Source organism: Triturus cristatus, chromosome 7 (assembly GCF_964204655.1).
Source record: "Triturus cristatus chromosome 7, aTriCri1.1, whole genome shotgun sequence".
Classification (NCBI taxonomy): domain Eukaryota; kingdom Metazoa; phylum Chordata; class Amphibia; order Caudata; family Salamandridae; genus Triturus; species Triturus cristatus.
The window spans coordinates 1,328,941,233-1,328,961,023 of NC_140590.1; the positions used below are offsets into that span (position 1 = coordinate 1,328,941,233).

The window sequence follows — 19,791 nt, forward strand, 5'->3', positions numbered from 1 at the left end:
TCTCTCCACGCCTGGAGTGTACCCATCACTAATTAAATATTTCTGTGGGAACAGCCCTTCACTGCTCTCCACAGCTGAACCCCAAATAAGTGTTTTCTGTTATAAGAATGTTCCTGACAGCAACTTTTCTTGATAGACCCAGCATTACCATATTAGAAATAATTGTGGTAAAAATAACATTACACTCATAAGAACATCTCACCATACCCTTTTGTGGACCTATCTTTCAGAAATAACCCACGTTTACAACAAATTCCCTTTGACTACAGCTGTGGTGTGTCACTTCCTTTGAAGTAATGCCTCTAAGACTACTGTGCCTACAAAACAACCTAACTATGGAGGTGTGGTGAAAGGAACTGCCCCTTTTCGGCCCATACCAAATATTATAATTTCAAACATTTCGCAAAATAGCATAATCTCCGATTTAGCAGCATTGAGTTGGAGAAAATTGGCTTTCATCCACTCTGCTATGGCCATCATTCCTTCTGCAAAGGTGTTCTGAATGTTGGAGTTGCATTTGTCAAATGAAAGGAGAAGTTGGGTATCATCTGCGAAAGATATGGGGATAAATCCCAGCCTCAATATTCTTGCCAAGGCAGTCACTTAGATGTTAAACAAGGTGGGGCTCAGACATGAGCCCTGTGATACTCCCTTGGTCACCCTGATAGTCTGTGAGTGGAATGGGTCTAGGTTAACGGTCTGAGTTCTATCGGCTAGAAAGTTAGACAATCATTTCAACGCGTTCCCTGAGAGGCTGATGTCTCCCAATTTTAGAGTAGAGTCTGGTGTGAGATGGTATCGAATGGAGCGGAAAGGTTAAGCAGCATCAATAGTACTGCTTGACCATTATCCAGCAACATCCTGTTATTGTCCGTAACTGCCACTAGTGCGGATTCGGTTCTATACCTAGGATGGAATCCCGATTGGGAGGGGTCCGGGCAGTTTGTGGATTCAGTGAAATCTGAGAGGTGTTTATTAATGTGTTTTTCTAGGATTTTAGTGTGTAGGGGAAGTAGGGAAATGGGGCGGTAGTTAGTTAAGTCTTCTGCGGAAATTTTAGGATTCTTTTTAACTGGAAGTATCTGTGCAGCTTTCGAATCGAGGGAGGGTAACTTCCTCCATGGACCTGTTTAGGATACAGCAGATGGGGTCGGCGAGTTGTTTGGACAGAGTTGCGGCTATTTTAGCAGGAATGAGGCTCAGTAGGGACCCTGATTTAGCTCTACTTAATATACCTTTTGTCTCCTCTGTCGTGAGTAATGTGAACGTCTCCAACATGTGAGGGATGGGTGGGGCAGGTAGGAGATCCCGCTCCGGGTCAGTCGGAGGGCCATTTGTTGAGGTGATATTATTATAAATCAAGTCAATTTTCTGGGTTAGATGGCTGGCTATATTGTTGCACATTGTTTGAGATGGGGCAGATACAATGTCACAGGCCTTAGGGTTTGTAAATGTTTTTAGAATCTGGTAGAGAATATTCGGAGAGCTCCCTGCTTGTTCAAGTGTGGTTGTGATATGAGTTTTTCACGCGTTTTTTAGGTTATTGTGGTATTGAGTTAGTGCATACTTAAATTTTTCTTTATCAGTTAGGTCATGTGAGCGCCACCACTGGTGTTCAGGTTTTTTACATAGACTTTTTAAGAGCCGCAAGGTGGCAGAATACCATGGTGCCTGTCGTCGTTTTATGTATGTTGGGCATTGTCTCAAAGGAGCTAAGATGTCTATAGTGGAAAATAGGCTGGCATTGAAGGAAGCAAGGTGTTCTACATTTTCTGATTCAGAGTATTGGGGTGGCCAAAAAATGTCTTGAAAGTGTGATGGCGTACGTTTATGCCAGTGTCTGTAGGTTTTTTAGGGTAATACCTGGGGACAGTCTTTGCTTTGGGGCTGTTGACCCGGGACTCGACCATAGAATGGTCTGACCAAGTTAAGGGGAGTGTTGCGCCATAGGAAATATCGGGGGAGTTTGTTAATATTATATCCAAGGTATTGCCTGCCTGATGGGTGGGGTCTTTATTTATTATAGTTAGATTGAGTGAGGACAGTTCTGTCACCAGTGATGCCGCCTCGGGATTGTCTATGTTTTTGCTGTGTATGTTAGAGTCTTCAAGGAGTAGAAAGTTCCTGGCTGAAATGACATGTGGAGCAATGAGTTCCATGATCTGTGTAGTGGTGTTGGAAAGTGGTCCCGGGGGACGATATACTAAAGCTCCTTTCCAGCTAAGACTCTGGTGTAGGTTCATTTTAAAACCCACTATTTCCAGCTGGTCGTTGCATACTTAGTCTAGGATGGAGAATGTGATAGGGTCTTTGTAAATTATAGCTATTCCTCCTCCTGCCCTGTGTCTGTCTAGTTTTTGTATGTGGTAGCCATCTGGAAGTGCCACAGCGATAGCCGGGTTGGAGCATGGCTTCGTCCAGGTTTCTGTCAGGAACCCTATGTGAAACTTAGTGGAGGACAGCAGGTCCTATATATTAACTGCATGTTTTGGCTAAAACCTAACATTGGCCAGAAAGCAGTTCCAGCTTTCACTATTATCTGTCCTCGGAGAGCACATACTGCCTATGGGATAGTGGAGGGATCTAGTGCCCTGATCAGTGTCAGAATTGACTCTCTGAGGCTGAGACTGTATGCTTTGGAATTTACAGGTTTTGCATGAAAACGGTCCCACTACTTCAGTGGGCATGGAGCATGCCTTAATTGCTGTCCATCTGTTAGTAAAGTCATTATTAATCATGATCAGTTGTCGACTGGTATAGATGTGAGAAGTCCTCACCTTATTTGTGTGTTTTGGGGGAAAACCAGCAGAGGTTCCTGCTCCTGGCGATGTCCAGGCACGGACGGGCGCAGACGGGCTTGCCTTTGCCGCGCGCGTGTCCGCTGCGCATCTTTCCAGGCATGTATTAATATAGAGAGGTAAGCTAAAGTGCTAACCTCCCAATCGGTGTTGGGCGGAAGTGATCAAACCTGACTTCCGGTAGATAGGTAGGTGGCACCTTCCTCCAAACAAACAGAAGAATCCGCGCTGGACTGGGGAGGGATGCCGTATCCAACCAACAGGTGAGCAGCAATAGAGGGGACACAGTGGCAAATAGTACAACAGTAACGTGCTAAATGCGGCGATTTTTAAAACAAGTGAGCCCTTTCCCAGGCGCTCACCAGGTGCTGTGTTAAAACCAGGATAAGTGAGTAAGTTTTAAGCTAAAATTTCCAGGAGGATATACGGAGCCCTTTCCCAGGTGCTCCACGAGTAAAGTGAGTGAAAGCAGGTTCTGCCCGCTTTGATAGCCCTAAGCGCGGCCGCTGTGCATCTGTCCAGGCATGTATTAATATAGAGAGGTAAGCTAGAGTGCTAACCTCCCGATCAATGTTGAGCAGAAGTGATCAAACCTGACTTCCGGTAGGTGGCAGAATCCACGCTGGACCAGAGACACAGCACCTCACCAGTGCACGTCTTACTGGTTGTGAATTGACATTGTTTGCTAAACACATTATGATCAAGAGATGTGCTACTCTGAATCCAGCAACGTTACTACCCCTCCCTTCTGAGAATGATGCAGTTGACAAACATGACTGCATTTTTCAGACGGAAGAAGAGATGAAAGGATGGGTAGACCTGACTGATATTCCCTTATCTGACCCTCAAGGAGAACTATAGGTCGATGTCTCTTGTTTTAAACTACCAGATGGCACCACCACTGCAGCTTATGCTATCACTACATTGCAGACGGTGGTAGAGACATCACAGGTTCCCTATCAGTCGGCTCAAGCTGCTGAGCTTGCTACCCTTATTTGAACTTGAGAATTGAGTAAAGGACTGGGTGGCAATATTTATACTGACAGCCAGTACGCATTTGGGGTCGCGCATAATTTTGGTTGGCTTTGGGCAGAGAGAGGGTTTCTTACCTCCGATGGTACCAAGATTCAGCATGGGCACCTTATATTGCAGCTTTTTTCTGCTTTAACGCTCGCCCAGAAATTGGCAATAATCAAGTGCAGTGCCCATAGGAAGGTTACAGACGATGTGGGTAGAGAAAATGCGTTTGCAGATCAGGTAGCTAAGGAAACTGCCCCAAGTAAAATGAAACGCATGTTTGCTGCAGGTCCAGCTGTGTGGTATGTTTGAAAATACCCTTGAGAGTGTAAAGGAAATACAAAGTGAAGCAACGATAGAGGAACTACCGAAATGGCAGGAGAGTACAGCACAGTTGAATGAGGAAGGGTGTTGGATTGATAAATCGAGGCAACAGAAATGGATGCTACCCGTTGCATATGTTTTTCCCATGAATACTATGGCACATGGTCCAGCTCATATTGGTGCATAAGGCATTTGTGAATTGTTATCCCCTGTGTGTCATAATGATAACATCTCCAAGGCAGCTGCACATTTAGTGAAATACTGCATGGTCTGTATGATGCATAATCCAGGGAAGGGCACCCTTACACCCCCTGATAATTTTGAACCACCCACTTTTCCTTTTGAAGTCCTCCAAATGGACTATATCAAATTAGAGAGATGCAATAATCTTAAGTACGTTTTGGTGGTTGTATGTGCATTCACTAAATGGGTTGAGGCCTACCCCAAAAAAGATAATGCGGCTATTATGACTGCAAAGGTACTCCTTTAAGAGTACTTTCCCAGAGTCGGCTTGCCCCGAGTTATCAGGAGTGGCAACAAAAGTCATTTTAATGGGAAAGTGATTAAATTGATTTGTGAAGGTTTCCATGTTAAACAAAAATGTCATGCTGCCAATCAACCACACTCAGCGGGCTTGGTTGAGAAGTACAATGGTACTCTCAAACTGAAATTGGCAAACATCCAGGACACAACAGAGTTGAAATGGCCAGATGATTTGCAGTTAGCTCTACTGTCAACAAGAACCACAGCCCATTCTAGAACAGGATTGTCACCCTATGAGGTTGTGTTTGGACACCCGGCAAATATCTGGGGCGTCCTGTGTCCTCGTAAGTTTTCATATATTGAATATCCTGTGTTGCTTGATTATCTTGGCCAGTTAATAGATAGTTACATTCCATTCAAAAACAGGTGCGGGAGTCCCTACCCCCTATACCAGAGGGACCCGGCCATGACAGACAGCCTGGAGATTACATTCTCCTCTGGAATTTCCAGCAAAAGAAAAGTTTGTGGCCACGCTGGGAGAGCCCTGAGCAGGGTCTGTTGGTGACATGGACGGCTGTAAAGGTTGCTGGTTGAAAGAACTGGGTCCACGCCACCCATTGATGGAGGATTCCTTTGCCGTTGCCAAATGATCAGTGGGTCAAAGAGGGTGTGGGCGATGCCGAGTGTGAGCAGGTGCCCAGGTTTGTTCCCTTCAGTGACGCCCAACTGATCTGGAGGCAAAGAGATTAGGAGAATGATGATGTCCTGATTGAGGCTGTTCCCTAGAGATTCAAGCTATTCAGGAACCTTTGTTTATTGATCACACGGTGCCTGGGACAAACAGGTACAATTTGCGCCCTCGGCTGAGGGATACTGAGTCCAAGGAGAAGAAAGATTAGGGATGGGCTGCACAAGATAGGTAGTACTGAGTTCCGTACCAGCAGAATTCACGGAAAATGAGTGGAGAATTTTGTACTTACTTTGCTCTTATCATTAGAACATTAGCTAAGGATAACAGAAGTATACCCTTCAGGTATTCCATCTTTATCGATGTGGGATAGATTAAAAGAGCTTAAGACAGGAGGACTGAGGAAAAAAACCTATATCAATGGAATGGAATGTAATGTGATGCTAGAAGAATTCATTGTGACAGAGGTTGAGACCCTGTAAACCTCATAGCGTGATCCAACTGCTATGATGGGTATACTACATGGTTTGAGGGCGCAGTATGTTATACAACTAAAATTGATTGTAGGATTTACCTGCTAAGGTTGTGTCTCTACTTCTAAATGACAAACACAGGACTGCTGACCATTACAAGCACATGTACGGGTACCTGAGTCTAGGGGGGAGGGAGGGGGGTTTAGGAATGTTGTGTTGAGATTTTCTGATGAGAGAAATAGAATGCTTAGTTTCCTATTGTTGGATGTGTGAGCAGAACTAATGCATATTTGGAACCACGGACGTATATTGCATTATGAGCGTTAAATTTACTGAATCACGATACTGGCTTATCACATTTAGTACAATAAGATGGTGGATATATATCTATTATTGTACGGCTCCGATGGTTATTGAAGACTCATGGACTTGTATAACTAAATGTGTATACGATGTACTGTATATAAAATTAATAAAAATATGTTAAAAAAAAAGAGCTTAGGACAGAGCTAGCTCCACCGCTGGTGCTCAAAAGTGCCAACTTATTGATGGACGATAGAAGCCTGTACCAGTGAGGCTCTGACGGACACTGGGAACTTGTACGTTTTCATTGTATTCTTGCCTCTTTGCAATTCGTTATGCAGCCCTTTGGTAGAAAGGTTGTTGAGGAAGAGCAGCCAATGATTCTTGTTGCACATCATAATAGGATGTGGACCCGGAAAAGCGAAATATTCTGTATTGTTCTTTTGCTTTTACTGATAATAATATTGTGTGGGGTATCATGGGTTCTGGAAAATGATCAAAGTGTACCTTTACTTTGAAAGGGTAAGGTTATCTAGCTGAAAAGAAACAAAAGAACAGCCCAGAGTAATGTATTTTTGGAGACACGTAAGAGGTTGTTCTGAGAGGGGACAGCTTGTTACCCCACTCAATCTGTCACTAGTCTGTGGACTGCATATCCATCATCACTTGTGAATTATACATATACCCGGCCAACTGATTTTGCAGATGTAAAAGGAGTGTTTGTTTTGGTTACCCGGGGCCATGTCTATTCCAAAGAAAGCCACTGGGGTGGGTTATCCAGGTTGTGATAACAATACATATTGTGATAATTTTTATATGAAGTAACATTGGTGGGTTGGCCTTACAAGGAATTGACAGTCCCCTGGGAAGTCGGTTATTACCCCGCTTGTTGCCCCATTGTGAACAGTACGAATTCTTCATTGTATATCAATTGTTCAGGGATAGTCTTGTACAAACACATGTTCTCCCTAGCGAGTCAAGAGGATCCAAGCACTTTTGTAACAAATTCCAGGCATGCTGCAGTAGATTATGAGCGGCCAATTTATGCACACCCAGGTTTTTTCTTTTTGTCCAATGGAACATATTCCAATGTGTATAATGGTACAGATGGTATAGCCCTTGGAATGGTATTCCCTTTGGGTGCGCCCTGCAAACATGCCAAAACTAAAACATGATGGGTTAAAAGAACGTTGACAAAAGAGTTCTGTGAGGGTGCGACGGATATAGAGGTAAATAATTACAGCAATGGTATTTCTTTTGGATACATTCTTTCTTCTATTTTCACATTGGGTGGTACTTCCATGGCTAGAGGTGAAAAGGCCAGGTCACTGACAGAATATCTACAATCATAATATCGAAGTTCAGAATATTAACATCCCATCTACATCATGGTAAGTACAAAAATATCGGAAAAAAAAATATTGTTGTTAAAAATATCTTTTTTTTAAATGTGTAAAAAATAATATAAAATAAAGTAAATACATATGATTAAAAAACAGTTATAATTATTAGATTGTTTTTAAATTAGAAATAATAAATATGATAAAAAATTAACATACATATAAAATATAATGTGGATATATTTACTTAATATTATTAATAAACAAATTATTATTATAAATTATACAATGTTAGAAACATATTAAAAATTATAAATACATGTATATATATACATATACCAGTAAAATAAAAAATTAAATAAAATATACATATAAAAAATTAAAATATTAACATATTTTTATTTTTTTACAATTATATTTTGCACTACATTAACAGCAATAGTAGGGAAAAATATTGGATAGCGGAGGGGAGAAAATTACTATTCCCACTCCCGGGAGTGCAACAGTAGGAAAAGTTTTGGATAACGGAGGGGAATAATTTACTATTCCCACTACAGCAAATACAACAGTAGGGAAAGTGTTGGATAGCGGAGGGGTAACAATTACTATTCCCACTCCACAAAGTACAACAGTAAGGAAAGTGTTGGATAGCGGAGGGGAATCATTTACTATTCCCACTCCAGTGAGTGCAACAGTAGGGAAAGTGTTGGATAGCATAGGGGTAACAATTACTATTCCCACTCCAGCAAGTGCAACAGTAGGGAAAGTTTTGGATAGTGGAGGGGAATAATTTACTATTTCCACTCCAGTGAGTGCCACAGCAGGGAAAGTGTTGGATAGCATAGGGGTAAAAATTACTATTCCCACTCCAGCGAGTGCAAAAGTAGAGAAAGTGTTGGATAGCGGAGGGGTAACAATTACTGTTCCCACTCTAGCAAGTGCAACAGTAGGGAAAGTTTTGGATAGGGGAGGGGAATAATTTACTATTCCCACTCCAGTGAGTGCAACAGTAGGGAAAGTGTTGGATAGCATAGGGGTAACAATTACTATTCCCACTCCAGCAAGTGCAACAGTAGGGAAAGTTTTGGATAGTGGAGGGGAATAATTTACTATTTCCACTCCAGTGAGTGCCACAGCAGGGAAAGTGTTGGATAGCATAGGGATAAAAATTACTATTCCCACTCCAGCGAGTGCAAAAGTAGGGAAAGTGTTGGATAGCGGAGGGGTAACAATTACTATTCCCACTCTAGCAAGTGCAACAGTAGAGAAAGTGTTGGATAGCGGAGAGGAATAATTTACTATTCCTACTCCAGAGAGTGCAACAGTAGAGAAAGTGTTGGATAGCGGAGGGGTAACAATTACTATTCCCACTGCAGCAAGTGCAACCGTAGGGAAAGTGTTGGATAGCGGAGGGGGGTAACAATGAATATTCCCACTGCAGCAAGTGGAACCGTAGGGAAAGTGTTGGATAGCGGAGGGGTAATAATTACTATTCCCACTCCATCAAGTACAACAGTAAGGAAAGAGCTGGATAGCGGAGGGGAATAATTTACTATTCCCACTTCAGTGAGTGTAACAGTAGGGAAAGTGTTGGGTAGCGAAGAGGTAACAAATACTATTCCCTCTCCAGTGAGTGCAACAGTAGGGAAAATGTTGGACTGCATAGTGGAAAAATTTTCTAATCCCACTCAAGCAAAATAATTACAATTAATAAACAATTAGGGGTCGATTCCGATCCTGTCTTTTTTTTCCCGTACGACTCGTATCCGTATATTTTTCCGTACGAATCGCACAAGTCACGTCCGACCCGTGAAGTACAATCCGTACGCGAAAAAGTACGTACGGATTGGCCCTATCCGTACGACTCGTACCTGGAAAATTAGTACGAGACGGCCCCGGACACTTCTCCGTACAAATCGTATAAATGAACTCCGGACCGGCGTTACAATTTACGATTCGTATGGAAAACGTCCCGTACACGGGGAATGACTTTGGCCGCTATGAAGCGAAGTTTGTACGCACCGTACCCTCAGCACGAATGTACGGTGCGCACCCCCCCGCGCGCAGGTACGCACCGTACCCCCGTAGGTACGCAACGTACCCTCATTGCGAACGTACGGTGCGTACCCCCAACATCGTGTATGTACGGTGGATGTTGCGGGTACGCGTTGTTGCGAGTACACACCGTACAAACGCGATGGTGGTCTACGAGCCCGCACCGTATGGGGTGTATGCACCGTACATAGCAATGTCCGTGTACGCGCCGTACATACACAATGCATGGGGTGTGTGGCCGTACGACTCATACCCCTGTAGTATACTGAAACACGGACACTGTAAAACAGCAGAAGGAGGGCCAATTCGACTCGCACAACACCACAAAACACGTCTACACTGCACAAAAAATGAAAAGGACTGACCTGGACACATCCAAAAAGGCAAACAGAGGGGCAACCTCACAACCACCCCTTATAACACACCCACCAAAAATTCAAAATGAGCCCCACCCACAAATGGACCAATAAAAAGGGACCACACGCACAAACCATGAGCCTTTGCAACAGACTCACCACTGCTACAGAGCACACACAAACCACTGCACCCATCCACCTAAACATATACACCTACACACACACCCCTTCACACATACCCCCTCTACACATTCACACCCACACCGTCACATTCAGACCCACACACCCACAACCATCCACACCCTCACCCCACACCATGCCCACCGACCAGAATCCAAAGTTCACAAGGGAGGAGCTGGACATCCTTGTCAATGAAGTCATCCGAGTCGAGCCTCAGCTGTTTGGAACATTGGTCAGACAGACCAGCATAGCCGAAAAAACACGCCTGTGGCAGAGGATCGTCGAGGGGGTGAATGCTGTCGCACCCATCAGAAGGACCAGGAATGAATGCCAAGCCAGGTGGTATGATCTGCGGAGGGCGGTCAAGAGAAAAATGAATGAAGAGCACGCCCAGACCAACTTCACTGGAGGTGGCGCCCCCCGCAGACCAGTACATTACCATCCCTGGGAGGAGAAGGTGATGGCCATGCTTCCGCCGGTGGGACTACATGGACTCCAAGGACCTCCAGAGCCTGGTGAGTACACAAACCACTTACGTAACATGGGGGTAATGGCATCCACACCCCAACTACACCTAATGCACGCAACTACCCCCAAGCCCTCACCCGCCAGAACCACAGCCACAAACAACGCGAAAGACAATAACATGTGTATGCCCCATTGAGAAAGCAAGGCCATGCCATGTCCCATGCTACACGAAGCACCAACTCAAGAATGGATGTCCCGTATGCTGGGAGGGTGGGTGCACCAAAACCATGTTTGAATTCCAAATCAGACACAATTGCCCTCATCCCATATGGCCCAGCTACATACCCATTCACCATGCGCAATGCACAGGGATTGGGAAAGTACTGACAAGATAGCCCACACTTGGCCCTGGTGTAGGCAGCACAAGGCCCTCCTGTGACCAGTGCAAACACAAACACCAACACAACAAGGTTAGATATCTAGGGCAGGAACTCACACTCACTGTCATGGCAGCATGCTCCATGGGGGGACAGCTACATCACCTGGGAGCCCCAGGGCCAAATCACACTACATCCACCAGCAGGCCCTGTCACACACACCCCTTACACAAGCACACACCACCAGGACAGGCAATGGATTTACCCACTGCCACAATGGACATGTAACACAACAACACCAATACATAGCCGAAGAAGCATCCAAGCCACAAATGGACATGTCAAAGACTCAGGAGAACATATCAATCTGTCCCCCGCAACATACCCATACACAAGTGAACATTGAGGAGAATGCTAGGCACATACAACTACCTGGAGGAACTGTGCCAACTTGAATGTGTATGAAACATGCATGTTGCCTTAAACATCTTTAACATTGTCTCCCTCTCACACACAGGGCAACGTGATGAACATCCCCCCAACAAAGGGGGGGGAAGATTCACAGTCACAGGCTCAGCAGCTACGCCTCTCAACACTCCGCGGATGACCCGACCGACCTAGACCCTCTGGTGCCCAAGCCCCTGCAGCACCTGGTTCAGGAACATCTGTGCCAACCACCACCCCCATTCCTGCCACATCACAGGAGACACCCAGGAGCTCTGCCCGCAGTGAACAGAGCCAGTCTGACCAGGAGGGACAAGGTGCGGCGGGCACCCAGGAGGAGGCACACAACACCGCCACTGCCATCCCTCAGGGGTCCTGTCAACCCGATGTGCCCACAACGGCAGGCCCAGCTCGTGTGGGCAGGGGTGGCGGGAGTGTAGGCAGGCGGAGGCGAGAACCTGACCAGCCAGCTGAAGGGACCGGTATGTCACACATCCGCAACATCATGGAGGCATACCGGAGTGACACCAGGGAGATCAGCCAGGTAGTGGGGACCCTCACAGAGATCAAAAACTAGCAGGCCGAGCAACACACCAGTCAACAACAACACCAAGGACGGATGGAGGCAAGACTGGCTGAGCTCCTGGCGGTGCAAAGGGACACAAGCCATTCACTCCGTCGGATCGCCGACAACATGGGCAATCCTCCCTGTGACACCAGGTGCAGACCAGCACCAGCCACAGGGAGGGAGGAGGAGGAGGATTCGTCCGATGGAGCATCCCAAACATCGTCAAGGCCTGCATCTGAGGGTCCCCGGAGGAAGGTTGGTTGTCCACGGAAAAGACCGTGAGAGGCAGCGGGCCATCCACATCTCCCAGGTCACCTGGCCAGGCACCTGGCCTTCATGTGCAACAGCATCACCCCATTGACTGACATCATCTGCCACATGGACTTGCTGGTCACAGTCTGACCAATGATGCCAAACACTGTTGGCTTGACTCTGATGACTTCAAATGCCAAGGATCCCATCTCCCCCTGTGAAATTTAGATTCTATGGTCCCTGCATTTACCCAATTTTCTGTGCACAAATCCCGCCCCAGAGCTCGAAAATAGAAATGTAATACTTGAATTTACATGTTGCACTCATTTAGCATGAGTCCACAACCTACGTGTGGGGATATGTAAAAGTATACCTGAATGTGGAACTAACTCCAGCCATTCATACACTTGGATCTGAGTCTGGTCGAGGTCACACATGGCTCACAATGTATCACAAAATACAGACATGGAGCCTAAGGCTCACCCGTGATGGCCTCAAGCTGCTGAGGGGGGGGCTTGCTATATTGCTCTGACAGACCAATTTGGTAGAGTTACATGAAGGTGTAGAGGTCATGGGTCATGTTGATGTGCCCGGGGACGGAGTACCAGGTCTGTTTTACAAGGTGGGAGAACTATCTCCTGCATGCAGAGGTTATGTGGATGTGATGAATGGTGGCCAGGGCAAGGTGGCCTGCATGGAGTAGGGCCAACGGGGTGTTGAATGACACACGTCCAAGGTGGGTTCGGGTCTGGGGTTGTGGACTGCCTCCTGAGTGTGGTTGAGGAGTCTGAAGGTGATCCTGCAGCACACAGTGAGCCATTGTACCTCTCTCAGGTGGACGGTGATGTGGCTGGGGGGGATGATGCAGATGAGGTGTGCGGATGCACCCTGGATGTGGATAAGTTCTCCAGCATGTTTGCTGTTGTCCTCTGAAGAGGCCGGTGCTGTATTTGAGCCGGCTGGCGTCCTGGACCAGGGGGACGGTCTGTCTTGCCTTGGAGTGGATTAATCTGGGGGCCATCAGCAGCATGTGGAGGGTGTTGCATCATGAGGTACAGATGTTGGTGAGTAGCATGTTAATTGTGAGCGATGGGTCCATGATGAACACCAGCTTGCCTGCGTGGCCACTGGGTGCTGGTGCGGTGCACAGACCAGTGGGACGCAAGGAGTTGACCCAGACGTAAGGGGACAATCCTCAGATGATGACCTCAGTCCCGTCAAAGTCCAGCCTCAGATGGCTGATGTTCAGCCATTCATCAACCGATCTCATGCCTTCTTGAAGTTTGGATCTGGCAATGGCTGGCTCTTTGGTGAGTTCGAGGAGCAGCTGGGTGCCAATGGCATACCAGATGATGATGAGGCTGTGTGTGCATGTGATGGTGGAGAGGGGGGTCATGGAGACATTGAAGATCGTCACGCTGAGAGAAGAGCCCTGTGGCATGGGCCAGATGACCCCAGTGTACTACATGTTGCAGGGTGGAGGCAGACTCCCTGGGCCTTGCTGGTGAGCTACTTCCTGAGTGAATCCGGGGCCCTCCTCTGGATACCAGTGTTGGAGATGTGTGAGCTGACAGTGTGGTAGCACATGGTGTAGAATGGCGTTGAGAGGTCAAGGGTGGTGGCCTCACCATTGTTGAGCAAGGCAAAGTAGTCGTTGGTGTTGGCAATGATGACAGTTGCAGTGGTGTGATTACTTTGTAAAACGGTCGGGTGCCATTTGGCTGGAGCTGGTTGCATGTAGGAAATTGGTCAGTTGCTAGTTGAGCTTCTTCCTGGTGACATTTGCTGGGTAGGGAAGTAGGCTGATGTACCAGGAGATCCTGCGTTACTGCCGTCCGTTGTTTAAGAATGGCCTGGGGCTCTGCATGCCTCATGCACACATGGAATGTGGCTAACTCAAAGGAGACATTCATGACGCGCAGGACGTGGGCTTCAAGGATGGTGAAGGATGTGGTTGAGATGTTGTGTGGGAAGGGGCGTGATGGAGAGCCAGAGTGGATGGTTCACATGATCCTGGTTGTGTACTTGCTGCTGATGGGAGTCCATGACCTGAGGGGGGTTTGTCCAGCGGAAAATAGTGATGTCTGCCTCTGTGTGCCAAGGCTGTTGTCCATGGCCATGAGCTTGCAGTGGTACAAAGTAGCAAGGGATGAGATCTGCCTTGCAAGGGTGGGGTGTCCTGGATGGAGATCTGCTGTCAGTACACTCACAATGCAGATGAGCTCCTTGATGTCCTGTGCTTGGGTGTCTCGGCACTATCTGAAGGATCTCCACTTGGCCTTGCTGATGATATGGTGATGGCTGTGTGTGGTGTTTTACAGGGCTGTAAGGAAAATTATGTCTCTTTGTGTTGCAAGGTTTGCACAAGAGTCCAGCTCGGTCTGTAGGAGTCCAGTAGGTCTGCCTTGTCCCAGGTGCCTTAACTGTTGTTGTGCTTCACAGGAAAGTCCGTCAATGTGGCAAGATTGATGGATCTGTTGCTGATCCAGTGTGTGAGTTTGCAGGGTGTGGCGGTGGTGGTGTTGTTTTGAGTGTCCCACACAGCTTATCTGTGGTGACTTACATCCTGCATCTTTGAGGGATCGGTAGCGGGGTGAGTGGCACTGTGTTGCTTGTTGGAGACGTGGATTCAAATGTTGATGGACCAATGATGGATGGTGGTGTGTGTCCCCTCCAGCAAGAAGTTACTGGCACCCAGCCACATGTAGCCTGTGGAGGTGAGGGCCTGCGTGCAGATGTACGTGGTGATGGCTTAGCGGAATTGTGTAAGTAGGCCTGCAGATCTGTAGATGAGTGTTACTCCGAGGGTTGCTAGGGAGTTGCTGCGAACCCGGACTTGTGACTCTGAGGGTGTACTTGTCAACATTTACCAATTCAGCCCCCGGGAGTGGTGTTGGCGTCCCTGCGGGTGATCTTGGATCCTTCTGAGATGGCAATGAAGACGTCATGTGCAGAGGATGCTTTTGTCCAGGTTACTGTCCTGAAGGTGATGTGTGGGGCTGTAGTGTTGAGGAGTTAACAGAGTCCAATGGTGTGCTGGTGGATGGAGCGGGTGTGGAGTAGAAGGCACATAACCTGGTTGGAATGACAGGGTCTGGTAGGCTGGGCAGCGCTGTGTAGGCAGTTGGAGTAGCACACTCAGCATGCAAAGGTGTTGTGTCTGTGCTTAGGGGTTGCCTGATGGCAGGAGGATGATTGTCACAAGGACATTGCCTGGAGAGTGGCTGCAACATGAGCCTGTTGTGTGATGTGGGTCATGCAAAGACTAGAGGGTCGTGCACTGTGCATGTTGCAGGCGCAGACGGTCCGGCCTTTGGTACGGCGCTGGGGCTACAGTGGCACAGACAAGCTGCTGGCTGCATTACAAATGGGTGTAGGGGGAAGGGCTGAGCATTTCTGAGGTGTGGGGTTACAGATTCAGGGCACTCGGAGTGGCGGGGCCGCAGGTGAGGCAGCAGCAGGCGGAAGGGGTTAGAAATCATGCAAAAATCAACACACAAAGACAAGGAGGTCTGCAAGGCACAGTGCAACAGGTGTATGTCAAGGAAGGAGTGTCAGCTCACTCATGGGTCACTCCCAGAAAGTGTATGATCAATCACCATAAATGACAGCCACTGTGTCAGGCAACAAAATGTGGAGATGCGCATTCACGTCCCGTTGTGGGCAGCAACCTGCACAAATACATACACAACCAGGCACGTCATGCACAATAGAGATCATTAGCCATGAAGCACTGCATGCATGTTGCCAAAGTACACATACACTCATATGCTCAATCTTTCTCAATTCACCCATAGATGAGGCATGCAAACTGGTAAGAGATCTGCAGTGACCGAGATGAGGCACTTTGGATTGGGCTGAACACCTTTATTCCACATACACACACAAAGGGATATGCCTCCATATTAACAGACTTACAGGTCAGTTGACATAACATGTGGGACATACGCTGGACCCCCCCTTCACAACACGGATGATGTCAATCCCAAAGAACTGGCACACAAGGTAAGGGGATGAGCCAAACACATCCTGCTGCACACTGAGAGGCTGCAATTCCCCATAGAGCATGTTGGTGTGATGTCCCCCACTATGTCCACCCGTAGCATCTTCAATGTTTAAGAGCCAAGGTACACACACATTGAAGCCTTCATCAGACGCCATATTCCACTACAGATGACTGTCAAGAAGGCTGACTATCATGTCATGGGAGTGATGCTACATGTCATATGCTCCATGGTGAGAAGACATGTATGCATGGTACCATAACATGCACAGAAGTAGTCACCAGACCTTCCCAACCAGTATCACCACAAAAAAGCCTTGCTGCAATACTTACCGAAACTGACATTTCCACATGTCCGTGCATGAAACGCTGATTCAGCACACGTTGCAATCCACACGAGGAATAGCAGGAGGACAACGATGACACAACCAGACAACAGGTGGCAAATACCTGGGAATGACAGACACACGAGAAGTCACCAAAAATAGATTCTCAACGCACACATGGAAGTGTACTAAACAGCAACAATGTTGGCACATGTAAATTGCCAGTCAAGTCTCTCTGCAAAACTGTGTTGCATGAAATCATCACTCGAGTGACACATCAGAACACACATCCAAGTCACTGTGCATTCAGTCAGCTGGACACACACATTGCAGCACATGCCACTCAATGCTACAAGCTTGCACACTCATACCCAGTGACTCACCATTATGAGAAGAAGTTGCGTATGAGCTGACTCCGGATATCATCCCCCTCCTCCTCATCATCACTAGCCTCGTGACCAAGCCCTTGATCCTCCACGGGTGGATGCTCCTGCTCATCCGGATCCAGGATGAGTGGCACTGCCTTCTCAACTGCCATGTTGTGCAGCATGCAGCACACAATGAAGATTTTGCAGACCTTCTCCGGAGCATAAGGGAGGGACCCGCCTATCTTGTCCAGGCACCGGAATCGGCTCTTCGGGAGTCCAAACGTCCTCTCAATCACTCGCCTGGTCTGGCTGTGTGCATCGTTGTACCGGTGATCTGCAGCTGTTCTTGGGTTGCGGAGAGGTGTCAGCAGCCATGGCATGTTGGTTAGCAAAATTCCCTTACATGGAAACATCATGTAAATAAGTGGGTCACAAGATGCCGTAAGAGACAAAGCTACCGCAACACATAGGACAAAAAGACTATACCCACCAACAAGACATGCTCGTTCGTTGTGCAGCCGCAGCATCATTTGTGGCACCCTGCTACGCCTCATGATGTAGGCATCGTGTGCTGATCCTGGAAAACGTGCACAGACATGGGAAATCAGCATGTTTGCAAGACACACCACAAGGGCATTTATCGAGTGGTAATGTTTGCGGTTGCGATAGGCTTGTTCCTGTGCCTGTGGTGGTACAAAAGCCACATGTGTACCATCAATGGACCCAGGGCATAGAAATCCCCCTTGACATCCCTCAACCCCTCTGGAGTTGGACATTTGATGAATTCATCAACGTGCTCCAACATGGCTGCTAGAACATCACGCAGGACACGGCTGAACATAGTCTGGGACATCCCACCCACATCAGCTATGGTGAATTGAAACGTACCTGTTGCAAAAAAATGTAAGGCTGCCATCACCTTCATCTTGGGGGTCAGCGCAGTAGGATACCTGTGTTGTGGTTGGAGGTGTGGTGCCAGCCTGTCAGGTCCTCAATCAACTGTTGAGTGAATCCGTAACGGCAGATGCAGGCACGTTCCATCATGGCACCCAAGTCTGGCATTATTCTTGGGACCGGTGGTGCCCTGTAAAACATAGTTTTGAGGAATGAAGATTGAGATTGGGCAAACATCAATGTCAATGAACATAGCACATGCTACACTGCTAATACACATCAAGTAACTATGGAGTCGGGTGGGTGCAATGCATCCAGGACACAGATGGCAGCTTGCTGGCACTCCTACAAAATGCATGATACACCTGTTGATTGTCAAGTCTACATGACATGCCCTGAAAAGATTTGGGGGCCAGTGTGAGTGAAGAGCCACAGATATCACCGGAGTGACACACAACCACATAGCTGCATTTGAAGGATGTCATCTCATCCAGACAGCTGACTGCAAGACACACGCACAGGTCACATGGAATGTCAAATGTACATGTCAAACACAGTCCGATGAAGGGGTACACGTGACAACACAAAGACACAGCCATTGAGACAACAAACACATGTATGACAGCAAAAATATGATGTCCCATGCACACAGACCCTATAGCCTTGGGAATCCACATGTGGCATGGTGTGCGTAGATGTGTTACATGCCTATCTCCACACAGACCAATGTTGGATGCACCAACAGCAGATGCCGTTGACGGGACACTGACATCAAGCTCATGTGAACACATGACACACAGCCGACATAGTCCCAAAGGGGCACGCAGATCGTGACAGGTCAGTTCATTAAGTGTCCCTGTCCCTGGCATCAGGAGACAGGTGCGGGTGTTGATGACTGTGCCACCCACTGCTGATATGCACGACACAGTTGGACTACAGACACACATGTGGCACGTGTCAAGGTGATGTGTGGTACATCATGCCCCATCACACATGACATGTGTCCACATGTCAGAACACATCAATTGTGCTACGAGATGGAAGGACCTGTGCAAGATCACTGGCTAACACACCTAGGGCCTGCACCAGAAAGTATGCAATGACAAGTACTTGATGGACATCCATGTGCGACTCGTAGCCCTCCATTCCTGGAATGTGTACGGCTGTATAACCATTGTAAGCGTGTGAAATGCGTACCTGTACGCCATGGTAGTACACGTACTTGTACACGTATGTGTATGAACTAGTTGTACTCGTACGTGTAGGCACTGGTAGTACACGTATGTGTACTACCAGTGCCTACACATACATGTACTACCAGTGCCTACACGTACGTGTACACGTACGTGTAGGCACTGGTAGTACACGTACGTGTAAACACTTGTAGTACACGTACGAGTACAACTGTTGCGTTAACGTACGTGTACTACCAGTGCTTACCCATACGTGTACTACCAGTGCCTACATGTACGTGTACAACTGTTGCGTACACGTACGTGTACTACCAGTGCCTGCACGTACGAGTACAACTAGTGCGTACACGTACTTGTACATGTACGTGTAGGCACTGGTAGTACATGTAGGCACTGGTAGTACACGTACGTGTAAGCACTGGTAGTACACGTACAAGTGAGCACTTGTAGTACACGTACGAGTACAACTGTTGCGTACACGTACGTGTTCTACCAGTGCCTACACGTACGAGTACAACTGGTGCGTACATGTACCTGTACAACAGTTGCGTACACGTACGTGTACTACCAGTGCTTACACATACGTGTACTACCAGTGCCTACACATACGTGTACAACTGTTGCGTACACGTACGTGTACTACCAGTGCCTACACGTATGAGTACAACTAGTGCGTACACGTACTTGTACACGTACGTGTAGGTACTGGTAGTACACGTACGTGTAGGCACTGGTAGTACACGTACGTGTAGGCACTGGTAGTACATGTACGTGTAAGCACAGGTAGTACACGTACGAGTACAACTGTTGCGTACACGTACGTGTACTACCAGTGCCTACACGTACGTGTACAACTAGTACGTACACGTACGTGTAGGCAC

General features: G+C 47.3%; 1 protein-coding gene across 2 annotated transcripts in view; it reads right to left on the minus strand.

Moving 5' to 3' along the window:
* The window catches only part of LOC146811973 (uncharacterized), a 410,827-nt gene that overhangs the window by 20,150 nt on the left and 370,886 nt on the right, over window positions 1-19,791 (minus strand). The gene's annotated exons all lie outside the window — the stretch shown is intronic.